The 19,736-nt window shown below is 53.4% G+C and overlaps 2 long non-coding RNA genes across 2 annotated transcripts; both read left to right on the plus strand.

Annotated features, from left to right (window-relative positions):
- The first annotated feature begins 12,515 nt into the window (after positions 1–12,515).
- LOC125320655 lies at positions 12,516–16,651 on the plus strand. Its single transcript, XR_007201235.1, has 2 exons — positions 12,516–14,318; positions 15,520–16,651. It is a non-coding gene; the product is annotated as an uncharacterized LOC125320655 (long non-coding RNA).
- A 343-nt stretch (positions 16,652–16,994) lies between these two features.
- LOC125320694 lies at positions 16,995–19,486 on the plus strand. The gene is made up of 2 exons (XR_007201253.1): positions 16,995–17,046; positions 18,149–19,486. It is a non-coding gene; the product is annotated as an uncharacterized LOC125320694 (long non-coding RNA).
- The last annotated feature ends 250 nt before the right edge of the window (positions 19,487–19,736 follow it).

A 19,736-nucleotide genomic window follows, 5' to 3' on the forward strand; every position in this document is an offset into this window, starting at 1 on the left:
TTTTATAAAAAGCTAAAAGCTGATGCTCAGTACTTTGGGATCTGGCTCAAAACTGCGGAGAGGATAAACTGCCTTACTGGAACTCAGGCGGTGGAGTGCTCACAAGCCAGCAGCCAGATTGCTTCTTGTTCAGCTTCAATTCAACGTTGGCTTTTTGTTGTTGTTTTGGTTGGTTGGCTGGTTTTAAAGTATTCTTAGAGATGCTACAAGTGGAAGAAGAGAACAGAAATAGAGTGGAGCACCACTGGCACAGTAACTGATATTTTACTGTTCCTCTTTTTCTTTTAAAAATTTATGTAGATAACATGAACTTTTAAACTCTGTGATTTGGGAGAAACACTCTTTTTTCTCCCTCTCTTTGGAAGAGATATGCAAGTCCTGAGCCGTTGGGCCAACGCTTGCTGCATTTTGCTTACGTTTTTACAATCAAACAAGGGGCTGATAAGATTGACAAGGAAGATACAACTCAGGAGCTCACTAGGCAGCAGCCTCCAAACTCTTTGGGTGATGCAGTAGAGTATGAAGACTGTTTTCCAGTGCGAGATTAATCCATAATAACATGCTCACTGACATAAAAGTCACTTCTTATAAGCCACTTCTTATTTCCTGAAGTGCAGGAGCTGAGGTGTTTGACAAAGCCTTGGCAGAATGATGAAGTATATCCCTGTCAGATTTCTCCTTCTCATGCTAGCAAGAGCAATCCATCTTCTTTAAGGGTTTAGTTCCTTTGGGATTGTGTGTAGTTTAGAGGGAAAACAGTACCCAGGAGCATTAATTATTTTATCTTCACTGCTTTTTTTCCTTGACGTGTGAGGTCTGAACTGAGAAGTGAGGTCAAAAGAATTTCTGGGGGTCGGAGCCTGAATGTTTTAGAATTAACACTGGAGATTCAGCTCCCTCTATGGTCAGAAGAGGGGGAGACACCTTCCTTCAGGATGTCTCTCCAGGGAATGCTTTTGCAAAGTTTTCTCTCGTAACGGCTGAAGTCTTGCCTCTCCCTGAAATTGCGGTGTAGATCCCACTGGAGGCAGTAAATCTCTCAAATGTATGAGCTTGGGCCTACACACCTGCTAAGGTGTGACTAGAGGTGTGAGAGCTTTTGCAAATGAATTTGGAATAATGAGAATCATAGAACCACTGAGGTTGGAAAAGCCCTCTAAGGTCATCGAGTCCAACGTGTGCCCAATCCCTACCTTGTCACCCAGCCCAGAGCACTGAGTGCCAGGTGTTCCTCGGACACCTCCAGGAACGGGGACTCCAAACCTCCCTGGGCAGCCCCTGCCAAGGCCTGACCACCCTTTCCAGGAAGAAAGTCCTCTTGTTGTCCAACTCTGGTGCGGCTTGAGGCCATTTCCTCTTGTCCTGTTCCTGGTTGCCTGGGAGAAGCAGCCAATCCTCACCTGGCTACACCCTCCTGTCAGGGAGTTGTAGAGAGCAAGGTCTTCTCTGGGCCTGTTCTTCTTAGGACTGGTATGGAATCACTATTTTGCATTAAAGGACAATAAGCAGATGTTTTGAAAAAATACTTTGAAATGTTTTTGCATTGCCCTGGAAATCTGCCAAGAAATGGAGTTGCTTACCAGGTTAGGTGTTCTTGCCTGCAACTTCCCAGGGGCTGCTGGAGGTGGGATGAGGCTATTGCAGAGGAATTACAAGTACGTGGTTTCTCACTCAGGAGACTCTGGGTTTACTGTAGTTATGGGACTGGTTTTCCAGACTAGAGGAACCCCTTAAAGGACTGCAGAGGGAGGTGGAGATGGGATTTGGGGTTTGCATCCCCACCTCCTGAGCACACACAGGGTTAGATGCCGCTTGGCAGAGCTGTAAGGTGTAATGTGGGCAGCAGCTCCTCCTCTCTTTGGGGGCCTAAATTGAAACGCTCAGGAGCCAAATCACCTCTGAGCTGCTCTGTTGTGAGCAGGAGAGGAAGGGACACCTCCAAAGGCCACACAGCTCACTCATAGTCAGAAAAATCCTACTGCTGAACCTGGAACCCCCCCAAGGATGCCCGGGACCCCCCGGGCTCCTCTGTGATCCTCGACAATGCACCCCCCCATCATCAGACCATGCAGTGTCCCCCAGTGTTTTGCCAGTGGGAGCACTGGAAGAGATACTGGGAACACTGGGAGGGAACTGGGAGGAAACTTCCCACCACTCTCCAGCGTGCAGCAGCCCCAAGTGCGACCAGTGAGGAGGAGGAAGTGCTCCCAGTGCCCCGCCCCCCCCGCCAAAAAAAAAAAGGGGGGGGGGGGTACGAGAAAAAAAAGGATTTAAATGGTTGAACTTAGGAGGATCCCACTTCATCTACGATTTGGAGGGTCTCAATTGAAGGAACACACAACGTTTTCATGATTTTGTATCTCAGTTGGCAGGGAATCACCGTTTTCCATTATTTTCGTATCTAAATGGAAGAAGGAAGCCTTTATGGTGCTGTTTGATGGATTTGAATTGAGGGAAACCGCCCCGTTTTCATCATCTTAAGGTTAAAATTGAGGGCAAAACACCACCGTCTCTGGTTTTAAAGGGCTTCCCTTGAGAAGAACCTCTTTATGTGCCATTATAAGAGTTCCATCGAGGGGGGACCCTCATTTGAAGGGACCTTCATAGAGGAAAAATGTGTCCAAAAGACCCCAAAATGGTGTTTCTTGAGGGAAATTGAAGAGGGAGCTGCATTTCCCCTCATTTTAGGAGGCTAAATTGAGCAAAAGTCCCCCTTGATTCACTTTTTATTTGGGTTTAAATTTAGGGGAGACCCTCCTTATGCATCAATTACGGGTCTAAATTGAGAGGGAACCTCCGTTTTCCCCTTGATTCAAGGCTTTGAAATGGTGACTAAAGGGAGTTTTCCCTTAATTCATTAAGAAATTGAAAAAGAACAGTAAAGATGAGCTGGCGCTGCCGGTTTGGACTCAATTTATCTGTCGGGATTGCAAACTCCGACAGACACCGAGCTCCGACAGACGCCCAGCAGTGACTGTGTCACGCCCCGACAGATCAAACAGGGGCTGGAAGCTCCATGGAGCAGCTCAGCGCCTGCTCCACTCTTGCCCCCCAAAGCCCGGGATGGACCGGTGGGTCTGGACACATCCCCATTGAGGGGGGCAGAGCCGCTGCTCGGGGGCCCTGGGGGATCCTTTATCCCCCTCGTGCAGCTGCGAGCTGCCGAGGAAAAAGTCCTCGTTCCTAGGCTTGAACCCCTGCAGGTTTACCTCTCATTCTCTTGCTCTGATTTGTTTGACAAGAAATTCAATTTATTCCCCCCAGTCGTGTCTCTTACTCCAGTGACCCGTGAGTGACTTGTCTAGGCCCTTTTCCCGATCCTCAAGTCTTTCCTGATGTGTTCTGTTCCCTGCCCAGGGTGAGGAGGAGAGGGACAGAGCGGTTTTGCTGCCACCAGGCACCTGGCCAGGCCCAGCCCACCCCAATAATCCCTGCGATAATTCACGCCACCATTACCCAGGCGCGCGGCGGGTCCGGCTCCGCGGGCAGGCGGCTACAGTAGTTCAAAGTGGGCAAACTGGGACGGAGTGAGAGGAAGCAGGTGGTGCCGGTGGGTGAAATGTCTCTGCTGCGACCTGCCTGGGAAAGGAGGAGGGAGAACCTGGTGCAAAGTAAAGGGGAGAGAAAGAGGGACAAGGCTGGAGCTGTGGAAGGAAGCGGAGATGGCCAAGGGGCAGCTGAGCATTTTGCTTTCCAACTCTGGGGAGAAAGAAAGCGCTGTCAAATCCATCCAGGAAAACAGAGGAGAAATAGCAGGTGGTGGAAATCGCCGGCAATTGGGATTCAATTTGTCTGTCTGAACTGCAAACGCCGACAGACACCGAGCACCGCTGGACGCCTGCTGGCGTTGCGGTGTGTCCTGCTCCGGCTGCAGCCCGCCTGGCGAGACCCCCAGCAGCAGCTGCCCGGGGGCTGCGGATCGGGCAGCAGCCAATCGGAAGCATTGCAGCGTGCGGCAGCCAATAGGAGCCCTGGCTACTCCGGCAGCCAATGGAAAGCGCCGTTTCCTGAGGGACCAGGCAAAGCTCGAAGCCCCTCACAGCTGCTTCGTTTTTTGGGACATTTGTGGAAAGCTCGGAGTTCTTTTTTTTTTTTCTTTTGCTTCCCTTTTCCAGGACAGGAGGGATTCCGGCGCGGGGGATATCCCGCCTCGGGCGCTTCTGGGCGGTTTTGAGGCAGGGGGAGCCCACCGCGGCAGTGGCGGGAAAAGGGGGTGCGGAGTATAAAAGGGGGCGCCGGCGTCGCGGCCCCTCAGTCGGGGGGCGGCGGCGGCAGGAGCTCCGCGGGCTGGCCCGGGTGCGGGGACGCCGCCCTGTGCGGCCGAAGGCGCCGGCCCTGAGGCGCGGGGAAAGCGGCGTGGCAGCCGCGCATCGGCTCCGGCATCGGCAGCGCCGCTTCGTGCCGGTAGGGAGCGGGAGAACGCGGCGGCGGGCGGTGGGTGGTGAGTGGTGAGTGCCGTCGGCGAGACGGGGCTTGGGCCGCCTGCGGTGTGCGATCTCCCGAGAGCAGCAGGGGAGGCCCCCGGGGAGCGGCGGCGGGCGGGGCGCTGTGGGAGCCGGCGCATGTCCCCGAATGAGCCGCCCGGCGCAACGCGCGAGGTGCCAATGAAATAAAATAGAACGCGGTAAAGTGCCAGAGAGGAGCCGCACCTAGAGGGCTCTCCGCCCCTGCCCTGTGTCACTTAGAGAGCTGCACCGCGAGACCGTCGGGGCAGCACTGCTGGTTAAAAAGAGCAGCACGGGAAAGGCTGGGAAGTGTGAGCGGAATAAAATATTGAGAATGGTCTAAGAAGTATTGTAAAGGTACTGCAGCAGGAGTGGCCGCTGCCCCGTGTCACTAAAAGAGCTGAACTGAGGGACCCACGGTGCTCCCAGTATGGCCCCAGTGCCCTCCCAGTGCTCCCAGTATGGCCTCAGTGCCTTCCAAGCACTCCCAGTATGGCCCCGGTGCTCCCAGTAAGGCCCCAGCGCCCTCCCAGTGCTCCCAGTAAGGCCCCAGCACCCTCACAGTGCTCCCAGTATGGGCTCCAGTGCTCACAGTATGGCCCCGGTGCCCTTGCAGCACTCCCAGTATGGCCCCAGTGCCCTCCCAGTGATCCCAGTATGGCCTCAGTGCCCTCCCAGTGCTCCTAGTAAGGCCCCAGTGCCCTCACTGCTTCGGCAGAGAGCCAAGGAGTTGCTGAGTATCATCTTATCAGTCTTATCTTTTTCCTTGGCTCCATTCCGTCTGCTTTCGGGTTCTTTTCTTCTGATAAGATTTTCCAGGAATGCGAAGACCCCCCCCCCCCCCATTCTTCCCAAACTGAGCACCCAAACTACAGACATTCTACAGCATTACATTACAGAACCCAGGCAAAGCTTCTCTCACATTAAGGACCGTGAAAAAACCAACATCACAATCCATTCCTAACAATGATGGAACGTGAAAAAAGCCAACATCACAATCCCGTTCAGAACAGAGGGATCAGCGGTGATGCGGCCCGCCCGCGGAGGGATCAGCGCTGATGCGCAGGCGGAGTGATCCGCCAGGAGGGACTATTTGTGATGCGGTCCTGCCCGCGGGGGGATCAGCGGTGATGCGTCCCCGCCCGCGCATGCGCACTGATCCGCGCACCCCCGGCCATCTGCGCACGCACAAGGATCCGCGCACGCGCAGCTGCCAAAACGAGCTTCGCTCTGTAGAATTTGAAGGAAAGTTGAAGAAAAGGGACCGTTTAATAAAAGCTTAAGGAAATCAGGAGACAGCAGCACAAAGGGCGCTACGGCCGGGTGCTTCGCACAGAGACAAAGGCGCACCTTTACACCCAAAAGCTGTAACAGCGAGCTCCCGCAGCCAGCTCACAATCCCAGCCCGCCTTCCCGGGCAGGGTTTCTTTCGGACCAGGGCTGCATTTCCATCCCCCGCTCTGGGAGTCACCAGGTGCGTTAGGAGCGAGCCGATCCCGCTCCCTGAGACACAAGGGCTTGCTCGAGGAGACTGTTCCTGTTCCTCTCTTCCAGCCACTCTGCTCTCCCCAAAACACCCATTTCCTCGGAGCTCCTCTGAAACTGCATTTCCATGGACCCAGGGCTCCAGAAGCTGCAGAGTCGTGCAATGGGGTTTTTTTGGGAAGGGACCTTAAGCTCTTGCAGTTCCACCTCTGTCATGAGAATTTCAGGGCTCTTAAGACTCACAGAACGATTTGGGCTTGGAAGGACCTTAAAGCTCATCCAGTGCCAGCCCCCTGCCACGGGCAGGGACACCTCCCACTGTCCCGGGCTGCTCCCAGCCCCAGTGTCCAGCCTGGCCTGGAACATTCCAGGGAATCCAGGGGCAAATCCCCCCTCTCTGGGCAGACAGAATGAGCTAAACCTGGCTATTCTGAGGGAGTGATGGCAGCACAGCCGAGTCCTGCATCCCTGATTCCCACTGGGAATCTCCATCTCCTTCCTGCTGTGGGATCCAGGAGTTGCAGTAGGATTTTTGTGTTTTGTGCTGCATTCCCAGCACAGCAGAACCTGTCACGCTCGGAAACACGGCCAGCGTGACAAGTTTTTGCTTCCTTTCTGCTTTGTTTTTGCTGTGTTTTGTTTCTCTCGACAGCTGGTTTAGAACAACTGTGTTGCTGTTTAGACATCAAGCTTTGGGGCTGAGGTTTTTTTATTCCCAGGTGCTTGCTGGCAGTAAAAATACACTTCACATCTGCAGCGTGTGCACGTGGCTTGGGCTGTGGATTCTGGGGCAAAAAAAATTCAGGAATCAGGGAAAGAAAGAGATGGAAAAGAGAAAGAGAAAGGGAGTGTGAAGGGAAAGGGAAAGAAAGAGGTGGAAGAGAGAAAGGGAAAGAAAAAAGTGAGGAAGAGGAAAAGGGAAGAGCAGGTGGTAAAAAGTGATGCTTGAATGTTATAGAATCTCATTTAAATTAAATTCGAAGTTTCTGTTTGCTCTAGAGATGGAACCAAGGATAACAAATGGTGCCAGGTGCCATGAGGGGAACAGGATTTTCTGAGTGATCCCAAATGAACTGGATCAAATAATGGAGCAGGGAGGCAGTTTAGGGGACCCTTGATACCCCCAGAAACTCCTCCAGAAGGAGGAAAAAATCCAGACTAAATCAGCCCTGGGATGTTCCAAGGCGTTCCTGCCTCAGCTCTGTCCCACTGCTCTGCTCTGGGCTGTGGGATTGGACACAACCAGCGCTGCAGCACCTGGGGACTCACGGAAAAAGGGTTTTTTTCACTAAAAACCAGTGAACCAGCAGTGAACGGCAAAAATGGACAATTTCCGTTCCTGTCTCCGGGAAAAGCAGCAGGGATCAGGCCGGGGAGGAGGTCGCTGGCTCCGGGAAGGGATTTTTCCAAGCCGGGAATGAGCGCGGGCAGCAGAAGGAAGAAGCTCGGCAGGAGCTGCCGCGCCGCCTCAGACACGGAAGGGCTGCGCTGCCCGAGCGGAAGCGGCGGGAGCAGCGGGAACACCGCGGGCACGGGGAGCGGCAGGAGCAGCGGGAACACCGCGGGCACGGGGAGCATCGGGAGCGGCGGGAGCAGCGGGAACACCGCGGGCACGGGGAGCACCGGGAGCGGCGGGAGCAGCGGGAACACCGCGGGCACGGGGAGCACCGGGAGCGGCGGGAGCAGCGGGAACACCGCGGGCACGGGGAGCACCGGGAGCGGCAGGAGCAGCGGGAACACCGCGGGCACCGGGAGCAGCGGGAACACCGCGGGCATGGGGAGCACCGGCAGCGGCGGGAGCAGCGGGAACACCGCGGGCACAGGGAGCACCGGGAGCGGCAGGAGCAGCGGGAACACCGCGGGCACCGGGAGCGGCGGGAGCAGCGGGAACACCGCGGGCACGGGGAGCACCGGGAGCGGCGGGAGCAGCGGGAACACCGCGGGCACCGGGAGCGGCGGGAGCAGCGGGAACACCGCGGGCACGGGGAGCACCGGGAGCGGCAGGAGCAGCGGGAACACCGCGGGCACCGGGAGCGGCGGGAGCAGCGGGAACACCGCGGGCACGGGGAGCACCGGGAGCGGCAGGAGCAGCGGGAACACCGCGGGCACCGGGAGCGGCGGGAGCAGCGGGAACACTGCGGGCACGGGGAGCACCGGGAGCGGCGGGAGCAGCGCTGCTCCGGGCGCGCAGTGCGCATGCGCGGGGCCAGAAGCGACCAAGGGCAGGCGGCGGCGCGGCGGTGACGTCACAGGGGCTGTGAGGGGGCCTCGGTCCGGGCAGAGGAGCCGCGGGAACCGGGAGCGCTTTTGGGGTCCGGACTTGGGCCGGGGGGGTCCCGGGGGCCACGCGGTGTCTTTGGTGGCCTTTAGGAGGGTCAAAGGAAAGAGTCTCCGGTTGTGGGTGAAAAATCTCCGTTGAGGGACACCCCGTGGAAGAGGCTGGCGCTGTGCTCGTGCCGGGTGAGTGTTCCAGGCTGGATCTGGTTGAGGGATGTGGGAGAGGCGGCCGCGATCCTGTCCGTGTCCTGGAGCTGGAGGTCCGGCCGCGGAGGTGTGAAAAACACGGAGTTCTATTGGACTCAAGCTCCTGCCTTTCCGTGGCCATTCCTCTGTCATCAGAGGCCCTCCACAGACCCAGCAGTGGGTTACATTCGGCTCCTTACCTATCCTTTCCCCTAATTCCACAAACAGATTTTTTTTCTCAATTTTGAGATTTCATTTTTTAAATTGTTGTTTGAGTTTCAACTACATGTCTTGAACTGGGGTCGATACAGAGTTAGATTGTTGTGCTGGCTTTGCTTCTTTATTTACTAGTTGTTCTTTTACTAAGCTTGAGACTTTATTCCCAACAATAGATGCGAAACAAACCCACCTCTCCTCTTTTGGACATTTACTTCCCAACCTGCTCCCACTCATTCCTAGGTTTTCTACAGTCCAGTGCTTTTTCCCATTTTGCATCCAGTTTTCTACTTTGGCTGGGTTGTAACAGAGACTGTTGACATGGGTACGTGCAATGAAAAAGGAACCTGGGTGTTTTCCATGTACAGCTTTCGGTAACACCCATGGCGTGGCTGTGTCGGTATCCCCAGAGGGCAGAGACAAAAGAGGAGTGACAGATAAAGGAATAACAGAGGTCCCATATGGCCGATACCTCCACTTCCCCCCGTGCCTATGGGGCTGCTGCCCACAGCAGGGGTACGTGATCTTCTTGGTGGCAGCTACAGTGGGCATCGGGCCTTGCCCACTATTTCCTCGTCACTTCCTTTTCGCTGATTTCCAGGCAAATTGCTTTTGACACTTCTTAATTGTAGCTTCCCACCGTTCCTCAGGTATCTCCCATTCAACAGGCACTAGTAATTCCCATCCCCAAAGCAGGGTTACTGTTTCAGCTGTTCTTTGCTCTGCCTGGATTGGGGAATAGATTTGGTGTTCGACACTTTGTGCAGTGAGAGTGTCGTTTCTGTGAACTACAATAGCAATATTTTATCAGTCTAGACATTTACATTTAACCCAGCTAGCATGTCCAGTAATGGGATGAATTAGACAGGGTATGTGGTATGGCACTGTTGGAGGTAGCAATTCCTCCTCCTTTTTGAATAAATCATAGGCTAAGGGCAGAATATGAGAACCCTCAGCCCAAAATAGTCCTGATCCTCCTGTTTGGAGTGGAAGGATTCCTCCCCAAGGAGGGTATCGGACGTGTCTCAGGACTTGTCCAGGCAACACTTGAAACCACTGCTATAAGCTTGGCCTTATTTCCCAGTCAGGTGTGATTCTTGGTGTATCTCTTAAATCATTTGGGTTTTCCCAGCGCATTAACCCCCAGTTCCCTCTTAAGAGTTACCTTGGTATCCCCAGGCTTAGATGTTCTAGTCCACTCCTTAGGTTCCTGCACGGGTCCTTTGATTCTGCTGCCGTGGATCCACCCTCGCTCCTTGGCCCGGATCGCTGCCTCAGTTGTCAGTAGCACCTGAAAAGGACCTTTCCCTTGTGCAGCTCAAGATTGCTCCTTCCATGTTTTTACTAACACCCACTCCCCTGGATGGATGTTACGGATTTTAAAGTCTAAAGGAGTGGTTTGAGGGATTATCCCTTTGAACCGCAAATCTTCAAGGGTCCTTGCAATTGTGTTGACATATTCTTTAACACTCATTCCCCTAATTCATAGGTAGCAGTTTCATGTTGGGTGTTCAAAAAGAGTAACCCAAACTATAGGAAAAGGGTTCAGGAAGGATGTCTGGACTTGAGGCAGCTCTCTTGAAAGCTGTTTATTGCATAGGAAAAGTCACAAAAGCATTTCAGGGAGTGGGTATCCAGAGCCAGCCCCACAGCTGTCAGCCACAGCTTGTAGGCATAACTGAAGCCGCTTTCTGTTCAAGAGAGCACTGTACACCTTTCTTTGCTGAGTATCCCAAGACATAACAACCAACAAGCACCATACACAACACCTTTACATTTGCCTATAGCCTATCTTAGGTACTACCATCACCGTACTGTACATATCCTATAGAACCCCAGAGTCACCACCATCCAATCACAAGAGCAAGCAAGCTACAATTCAAGCTCACAATGGAACACTCTCAGACCTCTCTTCTTCCTGCCACATCAACATTCCTTGTCTGCCTGCCATAGCTCTCTTCCTGGCAAAAACATGTTTTCTATTTACTTCTGCTCTTCCTGGGACCCACCCACCCGGTGAAAAACATGTCCTTGTTTGCAGTCACATACCTCTGTCCTAAGCACAAAAATCTCCTTCCAGCTCATCTCCAACCTTTGTCCTCTCACCCATTCAGTGATCAATGTTTCAGCAAACATCTTCCACTCTACATCAAAACCTGCTTCCATTTCTGTCCCATCCTCAGGCTCCACACTCAGAGATCTCTCGGCCGAGCCCACATATCTGCAAAACTTTCTTACCAAACTTTCATCTTCAACACCAACCATCATTTCATAAGGTGACACTCTCACGTCTGACCTGGTTGTGTCTGAACTCTCAATAAAGCCAGAGGTTGGCATTTTACCCATGACATTTGAGTTTCAATTATTAATTCAGTTGTTAAGGTTCTCTTTAAAGTTTGTTTCATCCTCTCTACCCGTCCTGAACTCTCTGGGTGCCATGGGCTATGTAGTTCTCATTTTATTCTTAAGGCTTGAGTTAGTTGCTGTAAAACTTTTTATGTAAAGTGTGTCTATCTTAGTAATCATTCCATACCTGGGAATAATTTGTTCTAAGAGGGTTTTACATTCTACATTGGCTGTGGCTCTGACACTGGGAACAGCTTCCACCCAATGGGGAAGATGGTCTGTTATTACTAACAAGAATTTCCACCTCTGCACGTGGGGGACTTCAGTAAAGTCCACGTGGATACTTTGAAATGGTCGGAGAGCCAACTCACGACCTCCTGAAGTTGTTTTTCTCATCACCTTCTTATTTACTTTTTGGCAAACCATACATCTTTCAGTTATTTGTTTAGCCAACCCATAGATTCCAATGCACCCATAATTCCTTAGAAAGTGATCACACAAGGCCTTAGTACCCCAATGAGTTTTTGATGCATGTTTTCTAATATTTTTCTGGTGAGTGACTTACGAAGTAACTGCCTTCCGTCAGGAAGTTTCCATTTTCCACATTCGTCTGGCCTTCCCCCCCTTCTTCCTTCATTCTTTTTCCTCTGTTTCACTGAATTTTGGAGTCTCCAATTTTTCGCTCTTCGAGGCCAAAATTAACACAACCCTTTTTATCCCATTCTCTGCAGCATCCTCAGCCCCCCCGATCTGCCAAACTCCCTCCTCCCATCTCTGAGGCCATCCCCCCGCTGTCCCCCCCCTATGTACCACAGCTCTCTCTTCAGGCAATTCCAATGCCTCTAAAACCTCCAAAACAAGTCTCCCATGCATCAGCCCCTTTCCCTCCGAACCAAGCAATCCCCTTTCTTCCCAGATTTTCCCAAAGGCGTGCACCCCTCCAAAAGCGTACCTTGAATCAGTAGATGTATTTCCCTTCTTGTGTGCTAAATCTTCCAGTGTGCATAGTCCCCCCATCAACTAAAGCCTACCCTGACATTCTTTTTCCTTGGACACATCTGGAAGAACCGTCTCCAGATATTATTTCCTTCTGCAAGGGCTCGTTCCTCGAGATGGAACTTTGGCGTTTTGCTTCTCCTTTCAGAGGAGCAGCAGAAGCGGTCGTTGCCGGGGGAACGGTGCAGGCGAGGGAGGGAGGGGGGGTAGGAGGTGGGAATCCTCTCGGAGGCCGATTCCTCCAGGAGCGGGGGAGCAAAAGCGGAGGCTGCTGCCGGCACTGCCAAGGGCACCAGCTCTTGGGGCCGGTACCAGAGGCTGGCGTGGAGCCTCTGCACGGGTCCGCAGCAGCCACGGCGACAGGAGGCCGAGCTGCCGGCGGGCCCAGCGCGGCCCGCGGGGCCGAAGCCGGGTTCAATGGAGCCGCGGCAGAGAACACAGCGGGGGCAGGGGCTGCTGGAACGGCCGCGGACAGCGGGAGCGGGGCCGGAGCCGGGACTGGGGCCGCCGGCAGGGGCGGGGCCGGGGCGGGCCCCAAAAGCGGCGGGCTGGGGACGGGCACAGGGACACCAAAAGCGGCGGGCTGGGCTGGTGTGGAGCGGAGAGCCGGGCTAGGGACGGGCACAGGGACACCGAAGGCGGCTTTTCCTGATGCTTCCAGGTCCAGTCTTAAGTGCACCATCCAGTTGAGCTGTGTTGGTTTGTTACTGATCAATGTAGTGCTTGTCCTGCCCGCAGGCTCTGGGCTTTTCACTGCCCTGTGGCCTTGGCTCGTGTTTTGGAAGTGTTTGCTGAGACGCAGAGTGTTGGTGTTGGGAAGCAGCAGCTCAGTGACTTGGGGCTGCTGCTGCTTTAGGAGTTTCATCTTTGTGCCTTTTTTTTGTCAATTCAGTGTGCCCCAGTGAGACAAGGGCTGCAGTGGGTGTTCTGCAGAGCTCCAGCACAATATTGCCACGCAGCAAAAGCAGAGAAATAATAACAGCCACAACTGGGCACTGTTCTCACTGGATGCTCAGTAAAAAAGAGACTCCTTGAAATAAAGGGCTCAAAGGAAAGTGTTTCCCTTTGGATGTGTTCCTTTTGGATGTATGAAATGCAGGATTGCCGAGTGACAGTCTGCAGAAATTCAGTCATTCTTTGTTTGTGGGAACTGCCCTGGAGAAGGAAGTGAGTGCAAAAGCCCCACAAGCCCTACAAAAGCAGATCCAGAAGGCTGCAGAGCAGGGATATCTGGATGCAGAGTGGGAGTTCTTTGTTCTTCTGGTGCATTGAAGCAGTTGCCATTAGGATTTTATTTGGTGATGCAGTCTCCTGAATTTCTTCTTGTCGGAGTGCCCTTTGTGGGGAGGGGGCATCACTTGTGGAAGAATTCTCAAGTATCTTGGTTTAGGTAAAATACAGTAACTAAAGTATTTTTTATAATTTTTATGGGAAAAGTAGTGCGTAGACTTCCTTTGGAATAAACTGTACTTCTTTAAATGTTTGCAAATCCCTGTGTTGTGTGTGTGTGTCTGTGAGCACTCCTGTGTTTTACAGAACACACTGCAGACTGTAAATAAAACTACCAGAAAGGTGTTTAAGTCTTGTGGACTGAATGTACCATTTAATGGGAAAGTGAATAAATTATTAACCAGCAGTTGCTAAGTGGATGCTTCCTGCAAATATCTGAAATCTTTGTGGTGTTTGTGTGCAGGTTTCAGCTGGAGTTGCCCTGGCATTGCCTCCCAGAGGGGCAGGATTGCTCCCCAGGAAGTTCTCCAGCCAGAAGTCCCTCTGGATCCGGATTATTTTTTTAAAAAAGTTTAGTTTGTCTTGGCTTTTTCTTTTTTTTCCCTGCCCTTTCTGGTTTGTCTCTCCATGTTCTTATTTTACAGAGGAACCCCTCCCCAGCCTGGCCAGAGCCGCAGCCTCCTTCATGTGCCGCTGCCTCACTCGCTGCTGCCGTGCTGGCTCAGGAATGTGATCAAAGCCCGGCTAAGCAGGAATCGTTCCGGGCCTGCTCTGTTTAATCGCTGCCGCCGCGAGCAAAGCTGCCCCCGCTCCTTGAGGGGAGCGCTCGCTGCAGCCCGGCAGGAAAAGAGCCCAGGAAAAGCTGTGCCCTTTGCAGGAGAAGCGCTGGGAGCAGAGGGGAGAGCGGGAAAAGGGAGCGAGAGCAGCTGGGTGGGCGGGGCGGCATCAGCGCTGATCCCTCCGCGGGCAGGGCCGCATCACAAATAGTCCCTCGGGTGGATCCCTCCGCGGGCGGGTTCGCATCACCGCTGATTCCTCCGCGGGCAGGACCGCATCACAAATAGTCCCTCGCGGATCACTCCGCGGCCAGGACTGCAGCACCGCGGGTGCCTCCGGCGGATCCCTCTGTTATAAATGGTATTGTGATGTTGGCTTTTCGCATGTTACATCATTGTTATGAATGTGAGGTAAAGAAATTCAGCCAAATTAAATTTAATAAAGAAATAGATTTTATTCCGCGGCCGAAAGATCGGTCACACAGAAAGCCACGATGGAGAAAAGCAGCTCGGAGCCCGGGGTCGGAGCTGGGTGAACACGCATACATCTGACCTCTATCGCACCAGAGCTCCCAAGTTCACGGGTGCTGCTTCGGCTGGTTCCTTCTTATACAGTTTTTGGGCAGAGTCCGAATTAATTCTATTTTTCTCGCAATTTAGCATATTCATGATGTTTTCTTGTCCCGGAGTTGGGCTGCACAAAGCCTTTCCTGGGTCTGATTAATTGTCCATCCTAGATGATGAATGGGCCATCTCTGAAGATGCTTAAGAGAGTTTTGTGTGCTCCCATTCAGGAAGCAGCGTGTTTTCAGCTGGAAATTTGGGGTGGTTTTGTTTCTTCAGGGTCTGGGGTCTTTCCTGAGAGAATCAGCCTTCCCATAAATCCCCCGGGTTGTTCTACACAGCTGCTTTGGCCATGGCTCAGAGAGAGAGAAGGGAAATGACTTTTTACGGGGTTGAAATTTCTCCAGGCAGGAGTGGGACGTCGTCTTGCCCCTCCCCAGAGCCCTGCAGGCGCATGGGAGTAGCTCAGTGCCGGCGCAGTTCTCTGAGCAATAACAACGCTTGGGAGGTTCGAGTGTTGATAACAGCTCTCCTGTCTCCTGGGGCCCAAGGTTCGGTCTCACGGTCCCGGACTGGTGAGGGAGAAAAGGAGCTTGTGCTGTTCCTGGAAAAGCTTCTGTTATTCCTTGTGCAGCCTTTTAATTCTGTGTTCTGATGGACTGTCCGCTGTCTTTCTAACAGGACTTGTCAGAGATTCAGATTTAGGAACTGAATTTGGGTCTGTTCCCTACAGAATCTTGCCAAGCCTGAAGGCCTGGGGTGATGACTGCTCTCAGCGAGGGCTCTTTATGAATCCTCTGTCAGATTTCCCTCAGTGCTGGGCAGGAAAGGCGAGGGTTTGGATCAGGAATTCTGCAAGCGGGCCCTGTGTGACCGTTGGCTTCTTGTGTGTGTGTGTGCATCAGTGAGCCAAAATCAAGAGCAAAGGCTGGTTTGGTTTTACGAACTTAGAGTAACTTTAAAAAAAGAAATCAACTTTTTCTTCTTTTTAAATTTAGGTGCTGGAATTGCCTGTCTGGACGTGTGCTGAGCTCTCGCTGCTGTGGACTGTGCAGCCTCAGTTGCTGCAGGTTCCTGTTCTTCTCACCAGCTCAAAGTACACGTGGGGTTTTTTTGCCCTTCTATATAGAGCTGTTGAGTTTGGGTGATTTTCCTGAATTGAGGATATTGAAGGTCGAGAAGGAAGATTTGTCTCTTTTTGTGCTTTTCTGTTGTTTTTAGCACCTGCTCAGCATCTGAACGTGGTTGGAATACTGGAAACATAAAAGAAACATAAAAGGTTTTGGATTCAGTGCTTATTTGTGCAAACCCAGTCTTTTTATCTTTTTTTTTTTTTTTTTTTTGAAAGGTCTCCACTGTTCCTGGTAGTTTTATGTAGAAAAGGTCATATGAACAGCAGGGAGCAGTGAGCACTTGGAAGGGGGGGTGCAGGTAGTTCCTTCAGGGTGGGGGAGTGAATGTGGCCTAGGAACAGCTCTCTGGTCAAGTGAGCAGCAGAGGAACTGAAGGATGCTCTTCCCCAGCAGAGCTGCTGCTTTGTGCTCTGAGGCAGCGCTGCCGGTGCTGGGCTTCCTCGGGGAAAACAGCTCCTTTGGGATGTGCTTTGCTGCAAAGGTTTCCCTGAGCTGGGTGTCTGCAAGAGGCGTCGGGATACCAGTGTCAGGAGTTTTCCATGGTTTCCAGGCTGTTGTACACAGCACGTTCCGGGCAATTTGCCAGCGTGAGGCAGAGCAAAGTCGGTGCAATTGGACTCTGCAAATGCAGTTCAGGCAGATGTTGATCTTTTAACTTTTCCATTGTAGGTGCGAATTCTTGGGCATTTGTGAGTCTGCCTTGACTTGCAGGGATTGAAGGGTTTAGGTGTGGAGTTGTTTGGCCAGCTTGCTCCAAGGCATGGTGTACTTCTGGAAGTGCCACACACCTCGCAGGACCGAGGGGCTGCTGGCTGGGTGCTGGTTCTGCTCTGCCCTGGGAACTGGGAGCCCCTGGGAGGGCTGGGGGTGACACCTGGAGATGGGCTGGGGAAGCCTGGAATTGTATCTCAGCACTTTTCTATGCAGCTCTATGGACCGGTGTGTGCTGAATGAAGCGGCTCTTCAGCACAATAAATTCAGCAGTTTGGAAAAACCATGGAATATCTCCGAGTTAATGATGGGAGAGGGTTGGGGCTGCTCCCTGATAACGTGCAGGGCTCGGGGGTGCGAAACGAAGATGGGGAGAGGAGTGGGGGCTGCTCCTCGTGGTCGGGGCGCCGCGGGCGCTGCGCAGCCTTCCCCTTTTACTTCCCAATTCCTCATTTTGTGCCTCCTTTTCCTTTGGGGATGCGCCCGGGCCGCATTCCAGCGGCCGCCGTGGGACAGCGCCTGCGGGCGGCGGGGTTTCCCGCGTGATTGACGGGCCCAGCGGCCAATGGGAAGGCGGGGCGGGCCGAGGGCTGGCCAATGGGAAGGCGGCTCGGGGCGGCGCGCGGCCAGTTGGAATCGGCGGGAGCGGTTGGGGCGGGCGGGCATGGACGGGCCCGGGCGGTGAGCGAGGAGCGGGAGAACGGGATGGGGAACGGGATGGGGAACAGGGAACAGGATGGGGAACGGGGAACGGGATGGGGAGCGGGGGGGAACGGGATGGGGAACGGGGGAACGGGATGGGGGAGCGGGGGAACGGGATGGGGAACGGGATGGGGAACGGAGAACGGGATGGGGAACGGGGGAACGGGATGGGGAACGGGGGGGAACGGGATGGGGAACGGGGGAACGGGATGGGGAACGGGGAACAGGATGGGGGAACGGGGGAACGGGATGGGGAACGGGGGAACGGGATGGGGAACGGGAAACGGGATGGGGGAATGGGGAAACGGGATGGGGAACGGTATGGGGGAACGGGATGGGGAACGGGGGACGGGATGGGGGAGCGGGATGGGGGAGCGGGGAACGGGATAGGGGAGCGGGGAGCGGGATGGGGGAGCGGGGGAGCGGGATGGGGGAGCAGGGGAACGGGATGGGGGAGCGGGGAACGGGATGGGGAGCGGGGGGGAACGGGATGGGGGAGCGGGGGAACGGAGGATTGGGATGGGGAACGGGGGAGCGGGACGGGGGACTGGGGAACGGGATGGGGGAGCGGGGGGAACGGGGTGGGATACGGGGAACAGGATGGGAGAGCGGGGGGAACGGGATGGGGGAGCGGGGGAATGGGATGGGGAACGGGGGAGCGGGGAACGGGATGGGGGAGCGGGGGAACGGGGTGGGAGAGCGGGGGGAACGGGATGGGGGAGCGGGGGAACAGGATGGGGAGCGGGGGAGCGGGGAACGGGATGGGGGAGCGGGGGAACGGGATGGGGGAGCGGGGGGGAACGGGATGGGGGAGCAGGGGAACGGGATGGGGGAGTGGGGGAACAGGATGGAGAGCGGGGGAACAGGATGGGGAACGGGGGAACGGGATGGGGAGTGGCATCATATTTATTTTTATTTTTGGGTTTAATATTATTTTTATGTCTAATTTTTCCTTTCCCTTCCCTTCCCTTTCCTTTCCCTTTCTCTCTTCCACCTTTCTTTCCCTTTCCCTTCACATTCCCTTTCTCTTTCTCTTTTCCATCTCTTTCTTTCCCTGATTCCTGAATTTTTTTTGCCCCAGAATCCACAGCCCAAGCCACGTGCACACACTGCAGATGTGAAGTGTATTTTTACTGCCAGCAAGCACCTGGGAATAAAAAAACCTCAGCCCCAAAGCTTGATGTCTAAACAGCAACACAGAAGTTCTAAACCAGCTGTCTGGATTTGAAAAGACATATGTCTTTGGAAGTTAACATAGAGTTCAACTTGATGTAGTGATCGACTTAGGTTCAGCTTAAAAAAGGCCCTACCGACATTTTATTGTATCTAATCCCTGCTTTCCCCTGCGTTTTAGTTCTTGCCTCTCGGCCCACTCTGTTTCACGGGGCTGTACATGGTAAAACACTTCCCTGTGTGCTTTCTGGGTTTGAGCTGCCCTGCCCCGGCACGTAGGGTCACGGTTAAGTAGAAGAGTTATAAAACTTAGTGGTTCGTCTCTTTTTCATGGGTTTTTGGGTAGAAAACTTACGGGCCCGGTGTGGGAATAACTCCTAGCCCTCGGCGTCTTGTTGACCGCCTCCCGTTGTCTCGCAGGTCCCCGAGGCGGCTTCGGATCTCCGCGGTCACCGACGCTGCCGATTTTCCCGGCGCGCGCCGTTCGACGTCGAGGAGCGGCATCCAGAAGCTGTGTCGGAGCATCTTCCTGGCTGGAATGTTTTGAGTAAGGGCTGCAGTCAGGGTGTAAGCTGAAGGGTGTGTGACTGTGTGTGTGTGTGACTGTGTCTGTCTGCCTGCGAGAAGAGTGCGTGTGTGGAATGGTTCTGACCTTGCGTGTGTGAGTTTTGCCTTTCAGGCTTTTCAGCTACTTTTTAAACTTAGAGTAAAAACAACCCAGCTGCGCTGTCTGGGGATTTTCTCCCTCCCGGCTGGGTTTTTTTATCTGAGACCCAGCCGGTCTGTGAGGTGACGTTCATCGCCAGGGTTTGGGTGCCGACCATGCCAGGGATTTGTCAGGCGGGATGATTTTGGGGCTCCCGGGAACCGCGCTCCCATGGGGTGCTCTCGAGACGAGAGCGAGGGTGGGTTTGTGTGTCAGCTGAAGGAGGTGTGTGGTGGATGAGTGTTTTCTTCTCCACGTGCTGCTGTTGTTTTGGGTTTCCTGAAACAATAAAATGTAATTAATTTTCCAGAAATAGAACAATTGTTACATTGTACTGATAGGGGGTTGGCTTGTGTTGCTCTGTGTTCGTGTTTGCTGCTGCACTTGCACATATTGCTCTGTATGTCAATTGGACTTTGACCAGTGTGCATATGGATTGTATTTGTGCTTGTGCTTGTGTGTTGTTATTTCCACTTGCTTTGCTGAAGTGTAAATAAAAAGCCCTCGTTCAATAAAGTTGAATAAACCCTAATAAAGATATCCCCCCTCCCCCCCCTTTTGGTTGCTCTCTTCCTTTCATGTGGTTTAGTAATTTTTTCGTCGTATTTCTTGCTTTGCTTTACTTTTCAGTCTATTCCTCACTTGACTTTTTCTAACTCTTTATCTTTTTCTTGCTGTTTAACTGTTTCTGGATGTCTCTGTCACTCTATTTCTCAGTTTCTCTTTTTCTCTTCAACACTAATTCTCTTTTAAACTCGATTTCTTTTTCTCTCAAACCCTATTCTTCTGT

The sequence above is a fragment of the Corvus hawaiiensis genome, chromosome 2, assembly GCF_020740725.1.
Source record: "Corvus hawaiiensis isolate bCorHaw1 chromosome 2, bCorHaw1.pri.cur, whole genome shotgun sequence".
Classification (NCBI taxonomy): Eukaryota; Metazoa; Chordata; class Aves; order Passeriformes; family Corvidae; genus Corvus; species Corvus hawaiiensis.